Here is a 10,246-nt window from a genome sequence, read left to right as displayed (position 1 = left end):
CGTCGCGCATTTTTAGCAGTGAATGTTGGCTGTGAGCGGTGAGCAGCGACACAGCGAACCAATCACTGTGCAGGCACGCGGAACGTGCATGTCACCCCAGCAACAAGCCATACAACAAACTCGTGTTTACTGTGTGCTACCGTTCTCTTAATACACAATGGGCTTCTACCCTTCACATCGTATGTTCCGGCGATGTGACCATCGCTCACGCGCACATCGCGATGTCGATGTCAAAACAGAATATCGTTCAGCCCTAGTGCAGAGCTTGGAAGTCTGCGGATGTGTTCCTTTTTAACCCTCTGGAGTCTTGGGGTAGGGGACACACTTTCACTAACTGGGGCATGCTCACACATTTCATTCAATATCATAAACTTAATTCCTGGCAAATAAATTATTTCTTATATATTTGGTTTGGTAACAAACTCATCTTAATCTTAGTGTACTTTAGATTTATGTGAAGTTTGTAATTTGACATTCAAAGTATAGACATTGCAAAATGCACTTTGGAACACTCTGTGGGTGTTTGTTTAATATTATCTTTGAAAGTCTTATTGTACTGTGTTGGCATGATTTGCATAGTGTGGGAATGTTTCAGCCTTATAGATTGTGATTATGTGTTAATGTAAGTAGTACAAGCATAATATTTATTATTCATGTATTTGAGCTGATTTACATTTTGTTTTGGTATGAAAAGGTTATTTTGATACGTCCCCCATGGAGGGGACCACATATTAAACGGATTTTTGGAACAGGGAGCCGGAAGTGGGGCTTGCCCCATCTGCTCCAGGCATCGACCCGGTATTGCAGTGCTTCCGGGAACGGTGCACCTCTACTGCCCCCTGTTGTTGAAAGGCAGAACTGACTGACTGAATGGGTGACTAATAGACTGAGTGCCTCTGGATGGCCAACTAATTAGCCGCATGTGGTGTGAGGGAGGGGCCCTGTCCGTGCGCGGCCCCAATTTCCCGCCTTTTTTCTTTTTTTTTAAAGTAAGGTGACACGCTGTCGTTTGTGCGGTGGGCAGCTGTGCTGAGGTAAGGCATGACTTCATCTTTGCCTTTTGAATTTTCCCTCATGTTTGTTTAAATGATTGCTGTTTTTTGAGAGGACAGGAGGACAGGGAGGACGCCGGTGGCTGCGACGCCCCTGGGCATTCTACTCTGCGCGGGGGCGTCACGGAGGCCCGGCTAACGGCGACCCGCTAAGCGGCAGCCCCATATCGACTCGGGTCTCTCTTCGGTCTTCAGGACCGGTATACGTTTCTTCTCTTTTCTGGATTGGAAAAGACAAGAGCAAAAGTGGAAGAGTTGACGAAATGGCGTCGGATGGCGTAGCTTCCAGCGGTGGGGCGTAAAGACCTTGCATTCCAGAGCATCCCTGCGCATATGAGAGTCTGCTCCATACATCTCCGTTCAGGTAAGTCAAGTTCCGGTGTGATCACTAGACTCCATTCCTGTGTTTGTCCCTAAAGAGAACAGCCAGGATAGGAAATGCTGGAAACCCATCCCGACTGGAGTCCATCCCTTCCCGGTGACACAGTAACCCAAAAGTGTTTGTGAGTGTGGTTTATGTCAGATTAGGAGAGCTGAAATGAACCTTTTGTTGGATGATAGTCGGCGACCAAAACAAGAGCTAGATCACAGAAAAGTGTTTCAAAAGCGACAGCGTCAAAGTGAAATGCAACGCTGGATGGAAGTTTTCTAGTACTGATGAAGGATGTAGAATCGGAATCCAGATATGTTTCCATACAAGGAATTTGCCTTGGTGGTGCTTTTACATGACATTACAAAGAACATAAGAACATAAGAAATTTACAAACGAGAGGAGGCCATTCGGCCCATCAAGCTCGTTTGGGGAGAACTTAACTAATAGCTCAGAGTTGTTAAAATTTTATCTAGCTCTGATTTAAAGGAACCCAGGGTTTTAGCTTCCGCTACACTAGCAGGAAGACTATTCCATACTCTAACTACACGCTGTGTAAAGAAGTGCTTCCTCAAATTTTTCTCCCGCTAATTTCCACTTATGGCCACGAGTTCTAGTATTTAGACTAATATTGAAATAGTCATTTGGCTGAAGAGCATCCAGACCCGTTAGAATCTTATAGACCTGAATCATATCCCCCCTTAGTCTCCTTTGCTCAAGGCTAAACAGATTCAGTTCCGCTAACCTCTCCTCATAAGACATTCCTCTAAGACCAGGAATCATTCTCGTAGCTCTTCGTTGCACCTTTTCTAAGGCAGCAATGTCCTTCTTGAGGTATGGTGACCAAACCTGCACACAGTATTCTAGGTGGTGTCTTACCAAGGAATTATATAAGTGTATCATCACCTCCCTTGACTTAAACTCCACACACCTAGAGATATAACCCAACATTCTGTTGGCCTTTTTTATTGCTTCCCCACACTGGCGAGAGTTACCCACATTTAGCAAAGACATATGCAGAAAGGTAATAAACAATAGACTGGCAATTGGGTAATATGATAATTATATGATAATTAAGTTTATTAATGGTAGTAATGATGGTATTATGATATTTATATATGTGTGTGTACATAGTAATCATTGTAGTATGAATATAAACTATATAAATGGTATAATAATTTAAAGGGCTCTTAAATGGTGCCGTTATTAAGTAGCAGCCAAGTCAACTATATGTGCAAGAGTGCAATATGTATACAGAGTTTGCAGTATGTGTGCATAATGTGCAAGAGTGCAGAATATAATCATAGAGGAAGTTTATCAGTTGTTCACTGGTTATGCTGGTGGATATTTCACTGCAGCTGACGATTAATTGAACGTCCATTCAGAGACTGGTTTGGTTAATGAGAGAGACTACCTGAGGGGAGAAGCTCTTGGCGTGTCTTGTGGTCTTGGTTCTGATTGCCATGAGTCTTCTCATGGAGGGTAAGGCTTGAAAGATGTGGTGAGCAGGGTGAGATGGGTCCTCAAAGATTTTGTATGCCCGTTTCCTGGTTCTGGTGATGTAAAGTGTCTGGAGGGTAAGCAGGTTACTGCCGATTATTCGCTCTGCTGAGTGGATGATGTGTTGCAGTCTGGCCTTGTCTCGTTCAGTGGCTGATCCAAACCAGGCTGTGATGGAGGAGGTGACGATGGACTCAATGATTGTAGCGTAAAACTGGGCCATCGTGGTTATAACATGTTATTTTGGATCAGGCACGGACAGTTGTGAGAGTTCAGTCCGCATTAGCTCCGATAGAATAGTATTAAATGCAAAGCTAAAGTCCACAAACAGAATCCTAACATATGTCTCAGGGCACTCCAAAAGTCGGAGTAAGAAATGGAGTCCAGTGTTAACTGCATCGTCCACAGGTCTGTTGGTTCTGTAGGCAGACTGTAGCCTGCGGTCAAGCGATAGGTCTGTGATGGTTTTAAGGTATGACAGCACAAGTCTCTCAAAAGCCTTCATTACCACCGATGTGAGAGCCACCAGTCTGTAGTCACTGACTGGTTCAGTGACTGGTTGAAAATATCTGTGAAGACAGGTGACTATTGATCTGCACAGTGCTTCAGAGTGGCTGGGGAGACAGAGTCTGAACCAGGAGCTTTCCTTGTATTTTGGCTACTGAAGATCTTGTTTACATCTCTGTCGTTGATTCTCCTGGGGAGGTGGCTGGACGTGGGGGGGGTGAGCTGGGTATAGTGTGGGCGAGGTGTGAAGGTACCCAGGTGTGAAGAAGGCCATTGAAAAGGTGAGGGCTGTATGATGCGCGAATGTGGCTTTTCAAACCCGCAGTAGAATTTGAACAGGTTTTTGTCACCACTCCTGTAAGCTTCATCTTTTGTTTTAGGAAGCTGCCTGAGTTCAGTTGTAAACCATGGTTCGTCGTTATTATAGCTGACAACAGACTTTTTGGGAATGCGAGAGTCCTCACAGAAGCTTATGTGCCATGTTACAGTGTCCGTGTATTCATCCACGCTGTTAGTAGCAGTTTTGAAAACATTCCAGTCTGTCGAGTCAAAGCATGATTTTAATTGCTCTACTGCTCCACATGTTCAGTGTTTCACTCTAGTAACAACAGGTTTAGCAGTTTTCAGATTTTGTCTGTATGCTGGAATTAGATGAATTGTTGCATGGTCAGAGTTTCCTAGTGCAGCACCAGTCATTTTCTGTCATTAAAATGTGACGTCTTTTCAGTTAGCTATTTATTTATTTTGGCTTTTTCTTATTATTATGTGTTCATTGTAATTGATTAATAAAATTATTTATTTTCATTATTATTTCTTTTACTTATCTTTGAAATGTGATTTTGACATTTTAATTTGATTGTATCCTTGTCTTTGTAAAGCACTTTGAATTGCCTTGTGCCCGAATTGTGCTATATAAATAAACATGCTTAAAATCTTTGATGATGACAATGTGCCCAGCCGGCTGTGAACTGTTCTTCGCTTTCTCCATCTTTGCATTTCTTGCATTGTGAAGATCTGCGAGCTGTTTAATTTTAGTGACCACTCCTTTTCAGGATTATGTAGTATATGTTTAACATTACTTCAAAGTGTGGAAGGGAAATTTAAAGTGATGGTAGGCCAGGGTTGGGAGGCATTGTGGGATTGTTCTTGTGTCTCAGGTTTTGTTGTTTTGGGGATGGTGCCGTGTGTCCTTGCCTCACAGCCACCTGCACGGAACCAGCTTTGCAGGCCACAGATCTTGGAGAACTGGGCTGAAGGGAACATCGCCGGGGGGAGAAAGGGGACCTGCAGGAAGCCTTGAAATGTAGCTGCTATACTATGCTAGACGCAGTTTGTTGTATGGTAGCATTTGAACACACAAGCAAGTTATGTACCCATAAGGGTTGTATATGTTTACGCTGAAGTCTTTATTTAGGTAATATAGGGTTGGGGTTTCCCTTACTGATAACATTGTGAGCCATGCCAGCCATGGACACCAAAGGGGGGGTTGCACCTTTTTGCTGGGTTGGGAGTGGAATTTCCCTAATGTTTAGGGTTTTTGCCCTCCTTCCTAGGCTGGATAGACAGGATTATGTGTGGGACTCATAGGAGGCCTAGGCCTAACGAGGATTGGAAACTGAACATCCTTGAAGTAGACCAATAGAGGTGGCGTATTATGTTTGTTGTATGTTCGAAACCTGGTTTGCAGATGTTTGGTAACCAATCAGGACTTAGAAGTCCATATAGGGGAATTCGTCTTATAGTATATTAACCTGCTGATTTCTGGGTGCGGGGTGCATTGCGCATTGTCCCCGAGTGTGGTTGGAACACTATGCTGGATTGCTGAATAAAGAAGAAAATTTTGCTCATTACATGCGAGACCTGGAGTTTGATTCAAGTGTGACAGAGTGAGAGTGATTATAGAGGATTATAGAGTCATAGTTGTTTGGGTTAATTCTGAGTACCACAAAAGTTTACAAGCCCTATTTTGGCAAGAGCTAATCCTAATCATTTTCATCCTTGCCGTTTAAATCACTCATGAATAGATGTGTTTGTGAGAAATTGATCTGTTTTAAGCATTTTCAATTTAAATAAATACTGCAATACTACTACGAGATATCTAACAACATACGATGCAACATTCAACAGGGGGTAGTGAAGTGATTCATGGCTGATCAAAGTGCCAATTCGATGTGGGGCAGTGATTAGCATGTGGAGAATGCTGCAGCAGTATTACAAAATCAGCAACTCTTTTAAAAATAATAGTGATAAAAATATATTATTTATTAATAAGTATATATAATCAGTACACAAAGTATAAGTATATAAATATAAGCATATAAAGTATACACTCACCTAAAGGATTATTAGGAACACCTGTTCAATTTCTCATTAATGCAATTATCTAATCAACCAATCACATGGCAGTTGTTTCAATGCATTTAGGGGTGTGGTCCTGGTCAAGACAATCTCCTGAACTCCAAACTGAATGTCAGAATGGGAAAGAAAGGTGATTTAATCAATTTTGAGCGTGGCATGGTTGTTGGTGCCAGACGGGCCGGTCTGAGTATTTCACAATCTGCTCATTTCACAATCTGCTCAGTTACTGGGATTTTCACGCACAACCATTTCTAGGGTTTACAAAGAATGGTGTGAAAAGGGAAAAACATCCAGTATGCGGCAGTCCCGTGGGCGAAAATGCCTTGTTGATGCTAGAGGTCAGAGGAGAATGGGCCGACTGATTCAAGCTGATAGAAGAGCAACTTTGACTGAAATAACCACTCGTTACAACCGAGGTATGCAGCAAAGCATTTGTGAAGCCACAACACGCACAACCTTGAGGCGGATGGGCTACAACAGCAGAAGACCCCACTGGGTACCACTCATCTCCACTACAAATAGGAAAAGAGGCTACAATTTGCACAAGCTCACCAAAATTGGACAGTTGAAGACTGGAAAAATGTTGCCTGGTCTGATGAGTCTCGATTTCTGTTGAGACATTCAAATGGTAGAGTAAACAGAATGAGAACATGGATCCATCATGCCTTGTTACCACTGTGCCGGCTGGTGGTGGTGGTGTAATGGTGTGGGGGATGTTTTCTTGGTACACTTTAGGCCCCTTAGTGCCAATTGGGCATCGTTTAAATGCCACGGCCTACCTGAGCATTGTTTCTGACCATGTCCATCCCTTTATGACCACCATGTACCCATCCTCTGATGGCTACTTCCAGCAGGATAATGCACCATGTCACAAAGCTCGAATCATTTCAAATTGGTTTCTTGAACATGACAATGAGTTCACTGTACTTAAATGGCCCCCACAGTCACCAGATCTCAACCCAATAGAGCATCTTTGGGATGTGGTGGAACGGGAGCTTCGTGCCCTGGATGTGCATCCCACAAATCTCCATCAACTGCAAGATGCTATCCTATCAATATGGGCCAACATTTCTAAAGAATGCTTTCGGCACCTTGTTGAATCAATGCCACGTAGAATTAAGGCAGTTCTGAAGGCGAAAGGGGGTCAAACACCGTATTAGTATGGTGTTCCTAATAATCCTTTGGTGAGTGTATAAGTACATAAAGTATAAGTATATAAAGTTTAAGTATATAAAGTATATAAGTCTTAAGTATAAAAATGATATAAGTATAAAAAGTTTAAGGGCTCAGAGGACCGCTTCTCCTACTCATCAGAGTGGATCTGGTGTCTGAACTTCTTTTTCAGAGCCTTTGATTTTTTTTATTTTTTTTTCTCTTTTCCCTTTCCTTTTTTCTTTCTTTTTTAAATTCCCCACCACCACCCCCCCTCTTCGGAGGACAACTTTATTTTACACTAAATTCAAGAGCAAAGAGTGTGGCTGCTCCGAACTCACCCGTCCTGTGGAGGAAAGGAAAAAAAAAAAAAAAAACGGGGGATACAGAAACAACAATCGTAACGAGAACAGACATTAATCACCATGGGGAGAGAAAAGAAAAAAAAAAAAGGAAACAGAGGTATACAGGAAAAATAAAACTAATAATGTAGGTGGGACGGAGAAAATGAAGTGTAGGGGAATACAGAATACAAACAACCATAAGAAAAATAACACTCATTACAAGGACATCAAACAACAAACATTATAACATCAGTAATAATAATTATAATTAATAATGTGACAAATAGGTATTATATATATATATATATATATATATATATATATATATATATATATATATGTAGCATACACACACGTGATCCTACCCTTATACATGTATATTTCAATTCCTATGTCTATAACACACGCTAAAAAGTAACAATAATAATGATACTGATCGCTCAACCATTCTTATATGTATGTGTAAGTGTAGGTGTGAACTGATTTGTCATTGGATGTGCTGGCATATGATGCCGTCGGGGGAAGCGACAGCACCCCACCCCCCCACAAGGCCGAAGGCGAAGGCAGGAGAAACCAGGCAACCGAGGCCACCCTGCCGCCCCCCCAGCACAAGGGCCCACGGCCATGTGCCCCGGAGATAACCACCCGCCCAACCCAGGAAGCAGCCCGCGAGGGACTAAAGGGGCGCCAACCCCCGTACAGGGAGGCCCGCAGAGGGAGGACGGGCGGCGAGCCCCCCCGCCCAACCCAAACCGAACCCCCCAATCCGCCTAGAAGGCCCCCAGTGTCCCAAGATCCCCCGGACTGCCCGCCAGGGCCCCACCACGGCGCAGCAGAGCCAAGCACCACCCGGCCCGCGGCCCAAGAGAGGAGGCCGCCCACACCCGCCAGAGCCTTTGATAAGATGGAAGTAATGTCCTCTTGAGGCCATGGGCGTCCCCTGTGTCAGCCCCTCCTTGGCACTGGCGTCCCACCTGGCGATCTCAGCACCGGGTGCAGTTTAATGCGGGGCAGCTCCGCCAGGACATCCACCATGTTGGGGCCTTTGGTGGGTCCTGCGCCACTTCCCTGACGATGACTCTGCTTGGGGCCCTGGATACTAGCAGGTGGAGGAGGACGAGGTGGCGGTGGAGGAGGAGGAGGAGGAGGAGGGGGCGGGAAACAGCTTGGAGCTGAAGTGGGGACTACAAAAGGAGTCCCAGTGGTCTCCGAACTACTCCGGGATATATATGGGTCAGTCAGGGCACCAGCAAGCATGGAGATCTCGGACCGGAACCTTGTCTTCGAGGGCTGCAATCTTTTTCCAAACTGCCGCCCACTCGGACCCTGCCTCTGCTGCAACAGCAGCATGCTGGAGATCCCCGTGTCCATTGGGGAGGTGGATGCCGTTGCAACACTTGAGGATTTCTTCACAAAGCGCTGGGAAAGAAAAAAATCTCCAGTTGCAAAAAACTTGTTACATTGCGCAGTTCAACGCAGAGGGAGCGACTCTGTGAAACAAGCGATCTTCCTTGGCCGAAAAAATACTGAATTCGGAACGGAATCAAATCCAAAAAAAACAGTCTGCACACAAAGTACAGAGAGTTAGATGTCTTACTTAAACATCACACAAAATTATATTTTTTTCCATCATCCATTAACATACAGCGCAATCTCAGATTCACATTAGGCCATACACAGATTTCCTGAATAACATTAATATACACATATACATGTATATACTTATATATGCACATTATAAACATTTCAACCTGCAATGGTACTAACAGGGTGGCTAAACTGAATAACACCATATCACAGTCAACGTATTCCGATCAATTAGCAAGTAGCCTTATAGGTAGCTTTAGCATTTTACATACAACTACAAAAAATGATACATTAGTAAAGAAAATAATCAACCACACAATCAGCAAAGGTTCACATTCATATCCTGACTGTTTTTCCTTCACACTAATGATCCCTATATCTATATTTTCAAACAGGTAAATTGACCTACCAGGATATCCAAAAGAGAGCACTTGCACCAAAATCTTTCTATCCACTAATTGCTGCAATTGTATGCTTAGGCCAAAAAAAATAAACAGTGCTCTAAACGTTGACATCTACACAAATATATATATGTAGATATATACGTTTATTTCCCTAAGTTGCCGTTCACTCCTCTTTCCGCTCTCTTTACCCGCCTTCCTCCGTCTAGAAAAACCCGCCGGAAAAAAAAAACTCCCACCCTACCTTTTGGCACTCAGGAGCGTCTTAAAGAGACAGCTGCCCACTTTGGTATACACAACTTATTGTAAGGTTCATGTCTCCCTCTTTACAAATTACGCTCTATAATAGCTTCAAAGCCTTATGGTAGCTTTATAGACCTGGCTACATTTGGTTTTGTTATTATTATTATTGGTATTAGTATTATTATTTTAAGAATGAAGCTAAATAATATAGCTAATATATCACATATGGGTTAAAATGCAGAGGACGCATTTCGTCGTTGTGTGATGTGCCAAGAATGGCACTTGATCACAAAGTACAAATACTTTTTTACTTGCCAACATTCATAAGCAACGTTATTTTTCAGTACAGTTGAACTTTTTTTTGGGGGGGACTTTTTTATTTGAAGGACTTACTTCAAATATTGACAATAATAACAAAAATAAAGTACAAAAAAAACTGCTAAACAATAGCAAGTGCTTAAAGTGCATAAATAATAAGTGCTCAAAGTGCTAAAGAACTGAACTGCTAAACTGAAGATTAGAAGTGAAATCAAGGCCATTATCACTTATTTTTTCTTTTTTTCTGGGTTGTAAGCAAAGTCCTGCAAACTCTTTCTTTTTAAGACATTTGGACCAGAAGATGGAGCTGGTACAGTGGAGGAGGATGAGGCTTTGGCTGGTCCAGATGATGAGGATGAGGCTTTGGCTGGTCCAGAGGGAGGGAGAAAGAGTTTGGCTAGTCCAGAAGAGTCT

The 10,246-nt window shown here is 43.0% G+C and overlaps 1 pseudogene; it reads left to right on the top strand.

Moving 5' to 3' along the window:
• Positions 1–599: 599 nt before the first annotated feature.
• On the top strand, positions 600–832 carry LOC140582515 (U2 spliceosomal RNA; annotated as a pseudogene).
• Positions 833–10,246: the final 9,414 nt, after the last annotated feature.

This window comes from Paramormyrops kingsleyae, chromosome 24 (genome assembly GCF_048594095.1).
Source record: "Paramormyrops kingsleyae isolate MSU_618 chromosome 24, PKINGS_0.4, whole genome shotgun sequence".
Lineage (NCBI taxonomy): Eukaryota > Metazoa > Chordata > Actinopteri > Osteoglossiformes > Mormyridae > Paramormyrops > Paramormyrops kingsleyae.
Note: the sequence above shows the minus strand (reverse complement) of the source record. Positions and strands in the feature narration are given on the sequence as shown.